The 19,855-nt window shown below is 43.7% G+C and overlaps 1 protein-coding gene and 1 long non-coding RNA gene across 2 annotated transcripts in view; one reads left to right on the forward strand and one right to left on the reverse strand.

The window, feature by feature from the left end:
- Positions 1–18,178, reverse strand: part of LOC142775926 (uncharacterized) — a 34,470-nt gene extending 16,292 nt beyond the window's left edge. Inside the window, exon 1 of the long non-coding RNA XR_012887153.1 lies at positions 17,913–18,178. This is a non-coding gene — a long non-coding RNA (uncharacterized LOC142775926). The remainder of the gene's footprint in view (positions 1–17,912) is intronic.
- The window catches only part of LOC142775925 (neuronal cell adhesion molecule-like), a 935,753-nt gene that overhangs the window by 788,841 nt on the left and 127,057 nt on the right, over positions 1–19,855 (forward strand). The window lies entirely within an intron of this gene.

Genomic DNA, 19,855 nt, shown 5'->3' on the forward strand with positions numbered 1-19,855 from the left:
TCGCAGTAGAGGGCTAAAGAAATTTTGACCTCCTGGGGTTTCACCCAAATCGGAGCACACGATTCAACAGCATTTTTGACTCCATCACGCAGCCGGGATTTGATCCCGCAACCTGCGGGTCAGTAGCCCGGTACTTTAGCAACTAGGCCACCACGGCGGGGCTCTAGTAGAAGTCTCACACATTTCTTATGTCTTAGGTATGTGCTGGGTAATATCATTGCAGCATACAAGTTTTGATGAAAGCCAGCAAACGTATACTTTCAGCCTCAAGTTCAAATGCTTATAGAACTAAAATTTCTAACATAAGTGCCCTTTCAGAAAAACGCAGTCACTTCTGCGCAGAGATATAAAAATGTAAAGATGTATGAAAAGGATTGTTCATCAAGGTTCTGGCTCTCACTGTAAACAGTTACTACCTCAAAGCGTGCTTCAACTGCACATAACAATTTTCAATGGTGCAATTAAACGTATACTTCGAATTCATCTTACACCATAGACCTATTAGATGTCAGTGGAATCATGACAAAAACATTGATATTGACGAATATTTAGCACGTTTTTTTCATTCTTCAAGAACACCAATTGCACTCATCTGGAGTCCTGACAACACTTTTTGTATTGTTGTAACTCAAAAATTGAGTTGCAAGCTCTCTAACTAACAGGACTTGTTCAAAAGTGCCGATTAATCCACCTTCTTAGGCGAATACGCAAGCGCGTGATTGTGTTCTGCGAAGCGGCAATGTATTCAGTGCAACCACGCATCGTACCAAGTCTTAGTTAATAGAGTGACACCGGAAGCGGCGCTTTGTTTTTACTGATTAAACGCTCGGGGGCGCCAGGCCATGCGCTTTGGGTTAGATCATGTTTGTGGTTGGGCCTGCAAAGTAAATAATCATGTTCAGCGCCCGCGGTTCCAATCACTATGTCAAACACACTTCTTCAAAAGCATGGTAAATCTATCCTTTGAGGGCAATTCGAAGCGATCATACTCCGACAGTGCTGGTGATTACTATTGGAACGAATTTTTTTTATGTACGACGTAAATATTTACTGAGCAGGGTGTAATTTAATAATCTGAAGGTGGTTAACTAAACTTCCTCTTGCAGTCTATGCACAAATTAGAGCTTAACGTGGTGTTGAGAGTAATGCCATGCCAGTAAATAAATTTTTAAAGTAGGCTATAGGTCCAAAAAGAACACAAATTGTGGCAGTAGTGCATTTGCGCTGCATACTGAAAGTGGGGAGTGCAGTGGTCATTGACATTTGTGCTTTATAGGCTGCCTAACTAACAGTGCACTCAAGTAATAATACACAGAGACAAAATAGTTGCGCTGTCTTGCATTATCCTTCCCGACTGCATTAGTTCTCGTAGAGTACTTCCACGCCAAGTGTAATCACACCAAAAGGAGACTGAGCGTGATATTAAAAGTTGATTGTGTCCGAGCAGGAAAAAACGCTCTGCCATGACTAATCATTGAAATCAGTATTTATAAATGAAATCAGAGCTTAATTATGTGGCTTACTTTTGCAAAAAGTATTACATAATTCTCTGAACACAATAACAAACTAATATGAAGTGCGCCTCGAACTTCAAAAAAAAAAGAAATTTTTGATTCACAGGAATCACAGGAATCGATAAAACACGAAAGTAAAACGTCTCCTTACAGAAGCAGCCAAATGTTTACAGTACATTGATATAACAGAGCTTGCCCAATGTCTTTTGCTGTTTTACGGCTATGTTACCGCTTAACATGGATGCAACCACGTTGATGCTTAGTGATAATCTCCATCCCGAAGACTAACGTCTATAAATAATGAATAAACAAATCCTTGTGGTCACAGATGCTAGTGGCAGCTGAAGTAGTTAACGGTGAGGGTGGAGCGACAAAAATAAATGTGGCAGCCAGAGAGCGTTTACCGAGTGAACGTCGTACTGTAGCTAAGGTCGCTTACTCACGGCACGTTGTAGTTATTGAACACCACTGCCGGACCAGAAGGAAACGAAACGCGCGGTGTCTTCCATTTGGCAGGCCGTAATTTTTCGTGGAATGAGCGTAAGTGTTGAACACGTAGTTACATTTAGGCGATGCAGAGCTATTTTTGGTGTGGTTTGATACTAAAAGCAACGCTAAAGCTTCGGCTAAGGTAACACACCTGCGGGTGTGTTTGGAAGTTTACAAAATGCATTTGTACTCTAAAAAAAGCGCCGAATAAAACTGACACTTAAAAAGGACGCGTTCAAATAACTATTTGTGGATGCCACGATCATGAGGCTATGCGGCACCGAACCAAAAAGCAATGAGAGAACATTGGTAGATATATAAAAAGCCTATTCTTCAAAGCGTACATGGCATGGGACCATGGTGCAGTGGATATCGTGCCCAGCATCTGTTGTCGCGGATCCAAATGTCTTTCATTTGACTCACGTAGTTGATACATTCTTTTTATCAGCCGTACTTTCATTGTGCCATGAAAGTTTGAGAATAAAACTAAGAATCAATTGATATGTGGGGTCTCAACGTCAAAACGCCACTGATCGATTATCAGAGAAACCATGGAGAAAGACACTGAAAATTTTGATCACCTTGGGTTCTTTAACGTGCACCCAAATCTGAGCAAGCGGGCCTACAGCTTTTTCACCTCCATCTAAATTGCAGCCGCATAGCACTCTTAAAGCAATTTTGAATGAACTATAGCTAAAACAAGATCACCCTATGTGCTAAGCAAACGCAGATCCCATGTACTGTGGGAATCGATGATATGCATAGCACGAACGAGGAAGGTTCATATTTCACGTTAAATTAGCACTGCGTTACGACGTAAACATAGATTATGGCGTACATGGCTTCCATGCCACCATTTGAATGTGTCGTTTACCTTCAACGTTTATTCACGTCACGTGATATGTAGACCTAGCGAAACGGCCGCGAGCACGCTGTGAGCGTAGCATGTAGTCACGTTTCGCATCAAACGCATGTCATGATTGTCAAGTTTGGACAAGTTTTTTACCTTCGTCTTTTATTCACCTCACGTGATACCAAATTTGTTATAAGGGGAGCTAGCGAAACCGCCGCGAGGACGCTATGAACGCAACATGCAATCATATTTCACATGACACGCATATCATGATTATCATGTTTGAAGGTGTCATTTACCTTCGTCATCTATTCACGTCACCTGATACCACATTCTGATGGGAGCTAGCGAAACAGTGCCGAGCGCGTTATGAACGTGGCATGTAATTATGTTTCATATGAGACGCGTATCATTATTATCATGTTTAGACGTGCCATTTACCTTCGTCGTCTATTCACGTCACGTGATACCCAATTTGGTATATGTGGAGCTAGCGAAACGACTGCGAGCCCATCATGAGCGTCGTATGTTGTCATGTTCTTACATGACACTCATGTCATACTTATTATGTTCGCACAAGTCATTTACCTTCTTTATCCATTAAGGTCACGTAAAAACAAATGTGGAATATGTGAAACTAGCGAAACGGCTGCGAGTAAATCATGAGCGTAGCATGTGGTCATGTTCTTACATGACACGCATCTCATGATTATCATGCTTGCACCGACCATGTACCTTCGTCAGTATACGTCACGTGAAAACCAAATTTGGCATATGTGAAGCTAGCGAAACGACCGTGAGTGCTCGATGAGCGTGGCTTGTAGTCATGACTAATCATACCATGAAAATCATGACATATATGTAATGATGTTTATGTTAAGACTACTCAATTACCCTCGTCATACAGTCATGTTATGACTACTCAATTATGATCGTCATACAGTCATGTTATGACTACTCAATTATGATTGTAATCAAGTCATGTTATGACACACCAATTTTGCTATTGATACCATTATCGAAACGGCCAGGAGAGCTAAAAGTCGTAGGCGGGTAATATATAGATAGATAGATATATAGATAGATAGACAGATAGATAGATAGATAGATAGATAGATAGATAGATAGATAGATAGATAGATAGATAGATAGATAGATAGATAGATAGATAGATACGACTAATGTTGCCGAAGTTCAAGAAATGCTTCACATTTAAAAATTATGTAGCTCAACTTCAACATTGTCATATTTTCACAATTTAATCAGTGCAAATAAGCTTGAAAACGAAATTGAAAACACTTGATGCACTGTTCAACCTTCATAAATATACACCTCGAGTGCACAAATACGTCTTCTTGCTCGTTTACACTATGTAGCATTTATATGCGCCATCTTCCAGACATGAAAGATATCAAGTTTCTTTAACGTGACTCACCAATCACTGTGCCCATGGGGAAATACTATTTGGCGTTATTGCGCGACTTGGTAATTGATTGATATGTGTGGTTTAACGTCCCAAAACCACCATGATTATTAAAGACGCCATAGTGGAGGGCTCCGGAAATTTCGAACAGCGCGACTTGCTGAGATAAATTCAATCAGTCTCTCAGACTGAGGCAGCGTCCACAGTCACGACACACGTAAATACCGTTTTGTTCAGGCCACGGCGGCAACAATATTTCTGTTTACATCTTTTTCTGCATTCTTCCTAAGCAATCCACGGATCCTATTGAAAGAAAGGAACTCTCGCGACGTAGTTGAAATAATTTTTCTTCGTTTTCCGCTTTCAGCGACGTGATTAAACACCAAACAATGGGTTTTCGTCAATGCATGCCACATAGTGCCAATTCATCAAGTTTTGTATCTCAGCTTTTTATGTTGTGAATCCACCACACTTATAATCAGTGTTTTCGTCTTATGAAGGCCTCGCTTAGCACAGTCTGTCACATACTTCTTTAACTCTCTTTCCATTTTCTCCCCGCCCTGCTCACAGTATATATAGTCATTAGCGTTGATGAACATGTTTAATACGTATAAATTATAAGAGAAATAAATCTTGTGAATAAAGAATATATAGTTTAAGCGCTTCTTTTTTCTGAGACAAAACCACATCAGCCGAACAAACAACCATGTCAAGGAACGTATTGGAGCCATACTTTTCATTTTTATTTCGGGCATAGTAATCAAAAGATGAAGGGAAAATAGAGCAGAAGAATTAGAAAGGTTTTATTCAAGAGGCATTGCTAAAAATTGCCTTTGGACGTTATGCATGTCTTTTGGCCTTGTAAAACCACTCCGTTTTATTATTGGGGGAGCTACTAGGCAAAACTAACGCTAGAATCAACTTATCTTCTATCACGACAGACATTTTCTTTCATGCATGCCGTAAAAGTTCCGTATGCTGCTCCTATAGCTAAAATTTTATAAACATGATCAAACTTGAGCAAATCTTTTTCTCGCTTTGTTTGCAAAGTACAATGTTATTACATTTGCTAAAAATGCGTGTCAGAAGTTCTCTCGTAGTTGCGGTGACCCTGTGTACTCTACAGGCGTGTCGCGAAATGGGTCTGGCCAAAGGAAATGCTTACACCATCCTTGCTTGAAAGGTATGTGGTAAAAGCTTGCTACGAACGTAAAATGTCTGGAAGCGTGGGCAGGTCGCTAGTCGGGTCCCGGTGGAGAGCGGCCGTGCGATTCAGGCGAAAGAACAACACAGCAGGTGTTCCCCGTCCTGCGGCAGCACAGCCGCTGTCTCATTCTGAATTGCAGCGTTCAGGCTGAGAACAGCACGCTCGTCACAAACAAAATGAAAGTAAGAGTTTTAAAAAAGCGGCCCTTTTACCGCCCGCCATTGGCAGCGTGAGCGGTCACCTTCTTTCAATATTGCCGCGTTGTCGGAACGTCGCGGGAGCTCTCTCAGCACTCGAATTCAGTAAACGGTGACAAGCTTTTTCGCTACAAAAAGCGATAGCTTGCTGCAGCTCGCTTGGTTGTTTCTACAGCCAACGAGAAAACGGCGCTTCTTCTGCCGCGGTTTTTGGGTTTGTTACGTGCTGATATCCAATGTTTTTTTTTCGTTGCTCTTTTTATGTCTTGTTTTCGTTGTATTTGACCGCGTCTTCTCTACAGCCCCTGAACATATCTGCCATACTTTCAGATTAGCGTACGTAAGTTTTTTTTTTTATATTTTTGTTCACTGATTCAATGCTAGAGGTTTCTCTTAGTCGCCATGAGCAAAGCGTGTGTCCGAGAATCTTGTTCACAAACAACATTCTCTTTATTTTCTTCCCTTTCTTTGAAGAACTCAGCAAGTACACTTTTATCGCTATAGCAATGGACGTTGGCTTTTTATGGCATTTTAGGGTCCTCTGTATGATCAAGGTTCTCGCGTCAGACTATCTTGCCGTGTGTGGGGAAACAGTGACACTAAAATTTTTCTCGAAATGCGACATGCAAAGTTTTGGACAGAGTTGGTCGTGATTTTTTCTTTCAACTATGCTGTTGCGGCAAATATAAACATATACATATAGATCCACACGGCATTCCAAGCTTCGAAAGTATGCATAATTATCAGTCGACAGAATAAAACTACATATATCGAGTGTATACAAACCTGCGCTTGTATTTAATGTCTTCGACTGCACAGCATACAACTGCAACCAAATGTGCAAAAAACTTCAACACAACAGCTACCATCATCACCTTTATTATTATTATTATTATTATTATTATTATTATTATTATTATTATTATTATTATTATTATTATTATTATTATTATTACTATTATTATTATTATGACGACAAAAACAGGACCTTATCAATTCACAGCCATACCTTCGGCACTTTATCGCAAATTCTCCTTACTTTTCGTACTTTCTTTTCTTTCTGCCCACTTTTCCGGTACTAGTTCTCTAGCAGTCTCTTATATAACATGGCCCCGCCGCGATGGTCTAGTGGCTAAGGTACTCGGCTGCTGACCCGCAGGTCGCGGCATCAAATCCCAGCTGCGGCGGCTGCTTTTCCGATGGAGGCGGAAATGTTGTAGGCCCGTGTCCTCAGATTTGTGTGCACGTTAAAGAACCCCAGGTGATCGAAATTTCCGGAGCCCTCCACTACGACATCTCTCATAATCATATGGTGGTTTTGGAACGTTAAACCCCATATATCATCAATCAATCTTATATAACATGCCCGACCTTTTTCCCTCTCCTGTGTTCCCGTTAAAACTCCCGGCGTCTCTTAGTTTAGCGGCCTAACAAACAGCCGTTAGCATATTATCCCATTTGCTTAAAAGATGCTCTATTGTTTCCTTTCGTTCCCCGCGCAAGTTCATTATTTTTTCACTGAATTTCACCTTTTAACTATGTGTGCTAAGGCAACTCTACGTTGCTTCAAACAGCGACGTGTTTTCTCTTGTAATATGAAATCTACCCTGGTTTTTGTATTCTTTACCTTCTCCTATAAACAAACGTAGCCTTACTTTCTAACTTTTGAGGTAGCAAAGTGTTTTTACAACATTCACTACCTAAGTAGTAACTGCATGTAGTAGACCACAGACATTTACTACCTCTGAAGCATATCAGAGGTAGCAAACGTATGCTCTATACTGCCTGCAGTTACTGCTTCTATAGAAAAAGTTGTGACAGCACTTTACTACCTCAAATTTAGTAAGCTGCAGTACCTTTTATTGGGAATTGTTCATGTAAATGCTAAAAACCCGTTTTTTCAACATGGTTGCTATATAATTGTTTTTTTTTTACCTCCTTCACTGTTCGCTTGAAGCTCTTTGTGGCCGCATTGCTTACATTACGAGCGGAACACTTATTGATGAGTCTCCTGGTTCTTATTCTTAACTGTATAGTGTCAATGCTCATCCCACACAAATACTGGAAGGATTTCTCTTCTCATCTGCTGTCTTTGTTGATCTTTACGCATCTTCAACAAATAACGCCGGTGTGCCTGGTGTGATATTAAAGCGATAGCGTTCAAAGAGCTCGTTTCGCTGAAATTCCGGCGTCGGAGTCATTGGTTTTGAGAAAAAAGTCATCATATTGTGACTGAAAGCCCGAGAAAGATGCAAATATAATAAATAACAGAAATTTCCGGGTCCCAGTGAGGATCAAATCTAGGCAACTTGCGTGGCAAGCTGCAGGTGTTCTACCACACAGCCACGTGTCCGCTCGTAACAACAGTTAAAATAACTTCCTCTGATTGGAAATGCAGAGAAAATAATGGTACTGCTTTACAATAACATGAACTCTTCATACATAATTCATAATACAGCATGTTATATCGCCGTAATATTGCGTGAAACAAGCGTATAGATTGACATCGGTGGGCATAACACGTGAATATCATAATGAATTCGTAATTAAAAGCCACTAATTACAAAAGGCACACGTGTTACTGCGCCTATTGCATTAAGGCCCCGTAGTAGGCGCATGGCATGTTCGAAAAGATTTCACGAGCACAATTGCCCGTGGCTTAAAACATGCTACCCATTACACAGAATGAAGCCATATCCAGAAGCTCCACTGTCACTAGAAACTTTCTTTCAAGTTTATTGATTACATTGTGCTAATCCACAGTTTACACTTCTCGACTAACATCATTCAATAAAAGTATGCACTAAGTGTTTGAACAAGATATCGCTATAAGAAGCGTGAACTGAGCCAACGGCGCCGTGGTGCGGGAGTGAGCGAAACGAATTCACGCGCTCTGTTCAGCAGCCGACCCATGAGCGCGCCATGACAGTTTGTAAGCAGGGCTTCGCACTGTCACGTATGACGTTCTGTGCCGTAAACTGTGCCAATAACTACAATGACTACGCACTTGAAACAAAGTTGTTCAGTTTTGCGCCAGTGACCATCCTTCGGAAACTGGCGGGAACACTGAAATAGTGTACGCCGAGTGAAGCACAGGATCTCGTCGGCCCCGACGTTTATGAAGTAGATGCTATTGCCAGTTCACTGAAGACGTAGCCTCCACGCAAATTTACCGATATTTTTATCATGGTATTTTTACCATGGTGAAGTAACCTAGGGCAGTCAGGAATGTGACTTAGAGTACGCACTTCAAAATTCGGGGTTGGAAAGGAATCGACAGATTCAGCAATTCTCTATCGTACACTAGTGCTGTTTTTCCGCCGTATTGGTGGTCGCAAACAGCAACAATACGAAAGAGTTCCCTCCTGCCAGGAAATATGCATAGCGGACTGCAAGAATTATAAACTTAGTGTCCCTTGAGAGCATTGTGCATGCAAGCAAAGCCGCATCACGCCATTATATTGCACTACGTCAAGCTTAGATGTGGTGTGCAAAGCTGGCACGTGACGAATTTACTCAAGGTTTCATGCAACCCGACCAAGGAGTGTTAACAGAGCTGCACAAAAAACGTCACGTATATGCCGTGCAAGATTATATGCAACACGTGAAGTCAGAAACTATACGTTTACTTGCGCGCATAGCAAGGGATTCTCTAACATGTCGAAAATGCCATCGTTTACTTAACAATAAGCAGGAAAAAGGACAAGAAATAATGTTCACAAAGATCCATGGTGCCGGTCTATAGGTTGCGAGCTTTACGCTGACCGGCCGTCCAAATCGTCCTTTCATAATGCACTGTCGCGTGTCTGTTCATCGCATCAAAAGTATGGTCGATTCCGTAAATTTCTATTGTTTTCCGTCATGAGGGGCCCCAAATAATCATGCAATCTTAATTGGATGATTTTCTCAAGCCTGTCACTTTTGCGCACATGCACTTGCAGCATTTAAAGCAGGCGTAGCTGACGGAGAGGCGACAATTCGTAGCACGCCACTTTGAACGAATGTGGCCGCAATTCGCCACTCGTGGCACTGGCAGCGCTCCCCACATCTTTCAGTGAAAGCACCCGGAGATGTCATCGTCTTCTTTTCCGTCATCCCTATTTTAATTATGCTCTGATAGCACAACGGTAATATCAGTGTCGTGTTTATTTAAAGTACTCTTGATTGCATCACAATAAAATAGTCGCACATGCAGGAGAACGGCGTGTTTCACAAGAAAACTAAATACTCGTGAAAATAGACTACATAAAAAATAAAAAGTGCAAATTGTCACTGCCGTGTAACGCGCAGTGCTTTATAATAGGTACACCAAACTCTGAACGCGAGTTGCATTCTTCTAGAACAAAAAAAAAGAAAGATTTACATGTTGGTTCTTACACTGCCCAACGTAGACATTGAACACCGTAAAACTCAAAGTGAGAATGGGTGACTGTAAGTCACTAAAAAGTGCCCGTAACTGGCCCGTGGTCATCACAGAACCTGCCACGTGCAGTCTAGAAGTGGCTTAGGCGTATGATGAATCCCTGCACCATCCTGCCTGTCTCCTGCTTTTGCGGTGCGACGGGAGGCAGCTCTGAAGGAACACTGACGAAGCCTTGCGGGTGACTGCGAAGCGTTCTACGCTATGGAAGCGAGGCTATTGCCTCGTCTGCCATTACGTCAGCCTGTCTGACGTGATGAAAAGCAGTGATAGTTCCATAAAAAAAAGGAACCTGTTTAATCGAGTGTAACCCGGGTGCGTAGAAGCGACACTCTTCAGACTTTCTGTGCGGACTAGGCCCCCATTTTTTTTTTGTTTCTTCTTTGGTACTTCTCCACCCATACTGTACAACCCACAAACTCCTAACTGTATTAGGTTTTCAGCACATACCAATCTTTTGCAGAAGAAGCACAGTTATAATTGCTCTAATAAAAGCTCTCCAATTCTACATCAATAAAAAGGTCATTTGAGAATATATAAGCACTAGCATTACTTTGCCTCTCGCGCACCTCAAACCAACGTTTCCAAATAAGCGCGAGGTTATAAACAAGCGCATAAAGCTCTTTTAACGCCATATGCAAGCTGCATCAAAATTTGGCAGCCTTTGCAAACCTCAGTGGGAGTGCCGTGGTGCGGAGAAAAGCGTGGGCCACTCCCACCTTTAAAAAACGCTCTCTCCATGCGATTTGGACGGCTGGAGAAGAAAATCAGGGGACCCTTAAGCTTCTTTTTTAATAGTTGATTGCGATAGCGAAATCCGGCTGCTAGTGCGCCTTCAACCGCTAAGTGCATACTTATTATTATGTTTTGTTACCCCCACACACGAACGCACGCACAAACATACACACAGTAGATCGTACCAGTGCGCCACGTGAATGGTAAACACAAGTTTTTGATTTAAAGCAAGACTCACATGGCATCCTTGATACACACCGCGCGCTTGCCATCTCAGAGGCCATAAAAAGAGTCACATTGCCTCAAAGATGGCAGCACATTATCCAGCGTTTACTGTTTGCTTGATCAACGCCTCTGGAAAGGCATGATATGTTTTCTGCTAGATAGACATAGATGTGCATTTTAGAGCTGTTTGAAAGTTCCTGCGTGTTTTTAGCGGTGATGGCTGCAGCTATCCCGGCCTTTTTCGACGTAGTCTGATGCAAATGCACCTACAAACCACCGAATGGGCTCGTTTTCGTCGTGACACCTGTCGAACAAAATGCGTTAAGGAGACTCCTTTCACTACATGGCATTTATATAGTGTTTTTTTTTTCACGAAGCAGGTGCAAGGAACATCGTGACTTTGTGGTAGATCACCTGGTTGCCACGCGAATGGTTTGGGTTTGATCCTCAATGATACCAAAAAGTTATTCGTCATTTTATTTGCTTCTTTCTTGATTTTTCGCTCACAACCAACGGTGCCGACACCGACGGCGAAATTTCTGCGACACAAGCTCTCTAACGCTCTCGCGTTAAAACACGCCGCATGCCCGCCATCTCGGAGGCCGCATGTTATTGATCACACCATGCTCTAGGAAGGTGACGTAATTTGCAGCTTCCATAACTGTGCATATTGCACATATTTTGAGTGGCGACTGTTTAAAGACTTTTTTGCTCGCTGTTTAGCCACAATCACGTGAAAATCAGTGGCAAGCCAGGCCACCACGGTTTCGCCACCAGGCTTTTTTGTTCTGGTGCGAGTTCCGCATCGGTTTTCTCTGCATGGAGAAAAGTGTCTAAATTTTCCCATACAATGTAACCTTCTCGCTTTGCGCTAGCACAAGTCATGGTGCTGCACCGATCCTCATTGACCACCCGTGACAGCCCCCCTATTTCGATGGCTTGCATTCGCCCGATGTTCTCCCACAGCCTGCAGGTGGCTTTTCGTACGCACGCTCGGCTGCTGCCCTTTCTGCGTTAGCCGTAGTGCCTACCGTGCGAGCGTACACACGGTCGGTCTGGTAGAGTTTCCATACTATCCCGCTAGCCTGTAATTGTCGCATTGTGTGATATCTTCGGTTAAAGTCGCGTTTTTAATTACCTGTGTTATGTGCCTTCTCTGTGCCCTTTAGGAGAGTCGACAAACCCGGCTGTACCGTCTGTACCGTCTGTGTGCGCGACGGGAGTGGAAAACGTCACGCCTCTTCCGGTTTCTGGATCCCTTCGTAAAATAGACCTCTCGAAAACCTATCTCCGCAATATATATATATATATATATATATATATATATATATATATATATATATATATATTGTGAGCGCGACAAGCGAACACGATGTACGCATCCGCCTTGTCACCAAGTCAGATTATGTACTTCGGCCATACATCGAAGAAATTATAAGCGTTAATTGCACCGACATTGTGGATGCCGACGTACTAATTTTCCCTTACGGTCATACCCTACGTAGGGCCATTGTGATCACACCAGGGCTTATTCGCTTCTTCGATGGGTCTACGTACCTAACCACCATAAATCAAACGCTCGAGTGTATACTGCTCCCCTGTGGCTCAACAGTATCTTGTGCGGTCGACAGTGAGCCTGTTGCGATTTTTACTCTTCTGAACAACAACCACAACGATGTTCCGATGTCACAATCACTGCCATGCAATGCCTCTGCCACACATGTGTCCGCAACAATAAGCAATGACTTAACACCTGATCAAACTGAAGATTTCCTCGCCTTGTTAAATAGACACCGTTCTCTATTTGACGTGAACTCGCCCGCCCTCAGCATGACTACCACGGCTACTCACAGCATCCAGACTGACGGCTCTCGTATTGTACATCGGCGTCCATATTGCGTGTCTCAGGCAGAACGCAAGATCATCGAGGAAAACGTCTCAGACATGCTACGACGCAACATCATACGTCCTTCCTCGAGTCCCTGGTCATCCCCAGTTGTTCTCGTTCAAAAGAAAGACGGGACAGTGCGTTTCTGCGTCGATTACAGTGCGCTAAACAAAATAACGCGCAAGGGTGTTTATCCCCTCTCTCGAATCGACGATGCACTGGATTCATTACAGGGCGCAGAGTATTTTTCTAGCCTCGACCTTAGGTCAGGCTACTGGCAGATACCAATGTCGGAGTCTGATAAAGAGAAGACCACCTTTTCAACGCCAGATGGGTTGTACGAGTTCACTGTGATGCCTTTTGGACTCTGTAATGCGCCCGCCACCTTCGAACGCATGATAGACGGCGTATTGCGTGGTTTTAAATGGAAAACATGTCTGTGCTATCTCGATGACATAATAGTGTTTTCATCCACGTTCTTGCAGCATCTACAACGTCTTGACGAAGTCCTCACATGCCTTGCAAAAGCCGGTCTACAGCTTAACACCAAGAAATGTACCTTTGCTAGCAAGACAATAAAGGTTCTCGGCCACCTTGTCAGCAAAGAAGGAATTCGGCCCGACCCCGAAAAGCTTGCCGCTGTCCTCGATTTTCCTCGTCTACTACGTCAAAAGGACCTGCGCAGCTTTCTTGGGTTATCTTCTTACTTCCGGCGCTCCATACGTGGTTTCGCGAAACTTGCGCCTCCGCTCCATCAACTCCTCGCAAAGAACGTCCCCTTCATTTGGTCCGAAGACTGCGAAAGCGCTTTCACGGCATTGAAGCAAGCCCTCACATCGGATCCGGTACTGTGCCACTTCGATTCCACCGCACCCACCATCCTTCACACCGACGCAAGTAGTCACGGTCTTGGTGCGGTACTCTTGCAGCGTGACAAAAACTCACGAGAACGCGTCGTTGCTTACGCAAGTCGTGCTCTTACCGCTCCAGAAAAAAACTACACTATCACCGAGCAGGAATGCCTTGCTGTTGTTTGGGCAGTGCAAAGATTCCGACCATATCTTCACGGCCGTCATTTTACCGTCGTGACCGACCTATGCTGGCTTTCATCGCTGAAAAACTTATCGGGTCGCCTTGGTCACTGGGCGCTTCGCTTGCAGGAGTATGATTTCGATGTCGCCTACAGATCTAGGAAGAAGCATCAAGATGCTGATGCTCTATCGCGCTGTCCTTTGCCCAGCGGAAGCCACTCACCATCGATACTCCAAAACGACAGCACCTCTCCAATCGCAGCGCTAAGTTCATCACCTGCCATCCTATCCGTCCTTGTTTCACAACAACGTGTCGACTCATACTGCCGCACCATTGTTGACCGCTTGACCGGCTCTACTACTCCTCCAAACGCGAGACTCCGTCGACAACTCAAACAATTTAAGCTTGTCGGTGATGCTTTATGCCGCTACGTTTACCACATCGATGGCAACAAGTGGGTACCCGTCATCCCACGTTCTCTGCAAAGTGAAGTTCTGGAAGCCTTTCATGATGATGCAACCGCCGCTCATCTAGGCTATCACAAGACTTAGGACAAAATACGAAGTCGTTGTTTTCGGCCTGGCCTCTCTTCAGCCGTCGCTAAGTACGTCACCTCCTGTGTCCATTGCCAATGGCGGAAACGACCGACAACTGCTCCGGCTGGCTTAATGCAACCTCTTCCTTGTCCCGCCTCGCCTTTTGAAGTCGTTGGAATCGACTTGTATGGCCCTCTTCCTATATCATCCAATGGGAATCGCTGGATTGTCACGGCCGTCGAGCACCTTACCCGCTACGCAGAAACAGCTTCTATACCATCTGGGACTGCCACTGAGATCGCCGGTTTCTTTCTTCGCCACATCTTTTTGCGTCATGGAGCTCCACGCATTCTCCTCAGTGATCATGGCAAAGTCTTCCTATCTTCCATTGTCGAGCAAGTTTTGCGTGCCTCGAACACTGTTCACAATACCACATCTAGCTACCACCCGCAGACCAATGGATTGACTGAACGGTTTCATCGGACCCTATCAGACATGATCGCCATGTACATTCACCCCAACCACACGAACTGGGATGCAATTATACCCTTCGTGACTTTCGCCGATAATACGGCTGCTCAACGTAATACCGGCTTTTCTCCATTTTTTCACGTCCATGGTCGCTCGCCGAGTTTCGCTCTGGATGTCTCTTTCCTCTCGGCCCCTGCACCCTCGATGACTCCTTTCTCTGAAGAATTACTATCTCGTCTCGCACACTGCCGTCACCAGGCCCGTGTTAACACCGGCCTCTCTCAAGACACTCAGACACTCGAAAATCTCGCTGCGACTCGTCTCGCCGTGTTGTGAGTTTTTCCCCTGGTGACAAAGTTCTTCTATGTACCCCACTACGCGTCCCCGGCTTATGCGACAAATTCATCAGTCGCTTCATTGGGCCGTACACGGTGGTCAAAACAGACATCTTCTGTCAATTACCGCGTTTCTCCTCTTAGCGCTAGTCCTGATCATCGTTGCCGAAGAACAGAGATAGTGCGCGTATCTCGTTTAAAGCCTTATGCGCGACGCATTTCTTAATACTGTCAAGCGACCAGGCGGCCGCTTTCACCGCGCGGGACAATTAGTGTGAGCGCGACAAGCGAATGACTCTTTATTCTCTTTGATATCATCATCACCTGTACATCTTCTTCATCAGCCTGGCTGAATAAACCGCCGGTTCCTCACACGATATATATATATATATATATATATATATATATGTGTGTGTGTGTGTGTGTGTGTGTGTCTGTTTAATGATATCTAAGGTAACAGACATAATGCCAAGGAAAGTATAGGTGAAGTTATTAGACCAAAATTATAACTTGCCGTTGTCAGGAACCAAACCTGCGACCTTCGAATAACGCGTTCGATGCTCTACCACTGAGCTATCCTCCCAGCCACTTCACTGGTTATATATATATATATATATATATATATATATATATATATATATATATATATATATATATATATATATATATATATATATATATATATATATATATATATATATATATATATATATATATATATATATATATATATATATATATATATATATATCGTACTAATAAACATTGAGCACACGACAAGTGAGCTTGCTGAAGCTTTTCCACATCGCTCGCTGATATTTAGCCCTATTTGTCAAGATAATCACTCTGCTCGAGAAATGGAGATCTCTGGAGCTGAAGAACGTGCCATGTATCTTTTGCGCTTAGCTATGACCTACAGTGTGCCTGCGCGGGATAGTTTTTGCAAGGATAGTTTTTGAAAATAAATTTTTCCAAACAATGATGCTTTCAGTCGTGAGTAAACACTCTTGCTGTGCCCTGTCTTGTCCCTGTCGTCGTACCGCTTGTAATATATAAATATGACGCAGAAGGCAAAAGATAATTGATATATAAACGATTAGACAATGATTAAAAATTTTGTGCACAACCTCCAATGGCAGTTGTCCAGCTGAAACGTGAGTGCACAATTTTTTGATGAATAAGTATGGCTGCAGCCCTTCCCAAAATTTTGTTCTCAGATGGCATTGGCAAGATGTCTTTCTTCTTGCTTTTAGTTTTCGTCAACTACTTGAACGGCCCAATAAAAGGTTCATGCCACGATCCCCGAAACGCTAGTATAGCTTTGAATATTTACATAGTGTAAATGGTATATAAAACAATGCATGTTACTAAGAAGTAAGCCATGATTGATGAAGGGAAGCAGTCTTCAAACAGAATATAGTTGGAAAAACAGTGACTAATGTAATTTCTGTGATAGCACGAGACATATTACGGAAAAGTATCGTCAGGAGCATTTATAGCGAATGAATACTCGCACGATCTTGACCCACTTAACACAGGTCGGCACGCATACTTTGCTAGTTAGTGTGTACCGCTGATTTTATTTGGTTGACCCGACTTTAGTACTCTCTCTATTATGTGCTAGCTGTAAATGCTCTTGACTGACATTGTGATGTATTTCATCGGAAGCTATGCAGTTGCAAGTCGTGCGCTGCCATTGTAAGATACGCTACTGGCTGTTTCCACGAATAAAGCTTGTGAAAAGTCACCACTCTGTTAACTATTTTTTATTATTACTTGGCAGGTGTCCATGCTTTCGAAACATTTATTGAAATGACAAAGAGCCACCACAGCGGTCTAGTATGATTGCTCGACTGCTAACCGAATTCCACAAAGGCGTATCCAGGACACAGTGGTCACACTTAAGTAAAAGTCAAAGGCTGAAGGATCGTGTATTTCAATTTAGGTGGCCGCAATTTTCAGGAGCCTGCCGCTACCGTGTCTCATCATATTATCGTAGTTTTTAGGAGTAAAATTCTAACAATAATTATTTAGATAGCATACAACATGCTATATTTGACGCAACTAGATTATTAGGGGATTTTTCACGTATACATTCCGTCTGAAAATAAATCAGTGTGTTTGTGTAACAAAAAAGATAAGTTTCGGACACTGTTTACAAGTCTGGAAAAGAAACAAAACGTTGGGACCAAATAGTTTTCACAAATAGCTGGCTAAACAAAATAGGCTGCCAGCGGAATGCGGAGAGCTTTTTTGTACCTGGTTTGTAGCACAGATCATATTGAAAGAGAAGCAAGGGAAGCCATGGAAGTGAAGCGTATTCACTTAAATGGTTTACTCCTCTGCACTTCTGGAAGGGTGACGAGGTGAAAAAGGAGATATAATGTGAGAGCGAGAAAGAGGGGGATTCACGCGCACAGCGGCGAGCACAGCAAGTTCACATTCAACGACGCCTTGGTTACCTTCTGCGCCATCTACGCACCTGTCCGTGGGCCAACAATCTTGGCTGCAAAAATAACCTCTTGTCGTGTTCATTTACTCATACTCAAAACAGGCATCCGTGGGGGTCATTGCGCGTACTACTCACAAGCAGTGCTCAGATGTCTCTCGTGGTGGTGTCATCATCCTCTGTGAAACAGGTTTTGTCTCGAGGCACACGCGCACCAGGCAGAAGTAGTAAGGGTGGTTATAGCTTCATTGCCGAGCAAGAAATGATACTGTGGTCACGCGTTGGCACTCCTAGCACCTCCCGTTGGGAATGCGGTTACGCTAGTGCATGTGAATGTGCACCAGGCCCCTTTGTGGTTTGGCAGCACCCAGCACCCAGAACCGAGCACCCAGAACCCAGCTGGCTTCTCGTTGCGGGTCAGTGGCGCCGCGTTCGGGGTACATTGTATGCATTATATTGCTATCAGCATCTTATCTTTTCTCTTTGTGTTGTATTGTCATTATGTCTGTCGTATTGATCCTGTCCTCCCTCGTCTTTTATCTAGGATTACTAGCGCAGTTTATCGACCTTCAATACACAAAGTTGGCATTGTGTGAGCGTGTCAATTTAATCTGGTGAGGTCACCGTTTGTAAAATAAGTTCCTAATGAACCCGCGTTACTGTGTGCAACGGCGTTTATACTGTGTCCGCGTATTGAATAAGCGTGGCTTATTTTAGACCCCATACAATCCCCAAGCAGTCGCATATAGTGATGTCTGTCATAACTAATAGAAGCACTGTATTAGCACTGCCTTGCCATGGAAGCTTTCAAGCGTTACGATATTGCTGCAATATTTTAGGCAATATTCTGGTAAAACCCCCTCATATTTTTCAAATATATATAGCGATGGTGCAATAATCAGCAGAAGCTACATATGAAGTGCCACAGTCCGTCAAGCAACACCAATTTAAAGTTAAGTCAGGATTTACTCTTCTATTTCATGTTGGGCCAACTCCGCCAAAAAGCAGCGAGGCGATGTTCCATCAGCATTATAGACTCGGGGAGCGTCATGTTAGTTTTTTCTATGCCTCGAGCATTGTATATTTAAATCCATTACCTTGAGAAATCCGTCTAGCAAGTAGTGAGTTCTCCCTGCATGCTGGCCGTTACGAGACTCAGTCCAGTCGTCTCTTGGCTACGCCCCTTTAGAATGATGACGGGCATGCCGCGCAACTCTTTCAAGGCAGACGCCATGATAACAGAAGGGCATATAGCGGCTGCTGCAGGTACATTCAGTCGCCGTGTGTTCTTGTGCTCACCCGACTGGGCGCTCGTTTCAGATCCCAAAGTAATGGACTCACAGGCTCAAACAGGTGCTTGTGCTTGGCAGATGGGGGCGCCGAAAAGCTAGAGAATGCTTTCACTTGTAAACCTCTGCATGTGTTTGTATTCAAGAGCAAGGAAGAGTTTGCGCATATTTGAGGCCAAGGACTTGGAATTCCTACTTGGTGATTGTGCCATAATACAGCGAAAGCTGTTATGAGATCACAACTCTGGCCACACGCCACCGTAGTCGTCCGCAGCCGCCGCAGCCACCGCCGCCGGTGTCCGTAACACCATCACGCGAAATTAGAAAAAAAAAGGCTAGCGCCAATGACACAACCAGGGTTTGCTGGGTGTGAGCCCTGTATTCTACCACTCAGCTACGCCGGTGCTTGGAACTTGTTGACAAACTTGCCTTAGGCAGGCTTGATGTCACCAAAGCAATTGCGTTAACTCGACTTATAAAGCGTTTTAAAACAGCGAAAAAACAACCTCTCGTCGCACAGTGCGAATAGCGGAACGAGTGGGTTGATTGATTGATTTGTGCAGTTTAACGTCCCAAAACCATCAAATGATTATGAGAGACGCCGTAGTGGAGGGCTCCGGAAATTTTGACCACCTGGGGTTCTTTAACGTGCACCCAAATCTGAGAACACGGGCCCACGACATTTCCACCTCCATCGGAAATGCAGCCACCGCAGCCGGGATTCGATCCCGTGACCGTCGGGTCAGCAGCCGAGTACCTTAGCCACTAGACCACCGCGGCAGGGCAACGAGT

This window comes from Rhipicephalus microplus, chromosome X (genome assembly GCF_043290135.1).
Source record: "Rhipicephalus microplus isolate Deutch F79 chromosome X, USDA_Rmic, whole genome shotgun sequence".
Classification (NCBI taxonomy): Eukaryota; Metazoa; Arthropoda; class Arachnida; order Ixodida; family Ixodidae; genus Rhipicephalus; species Rhipicephalus microplus.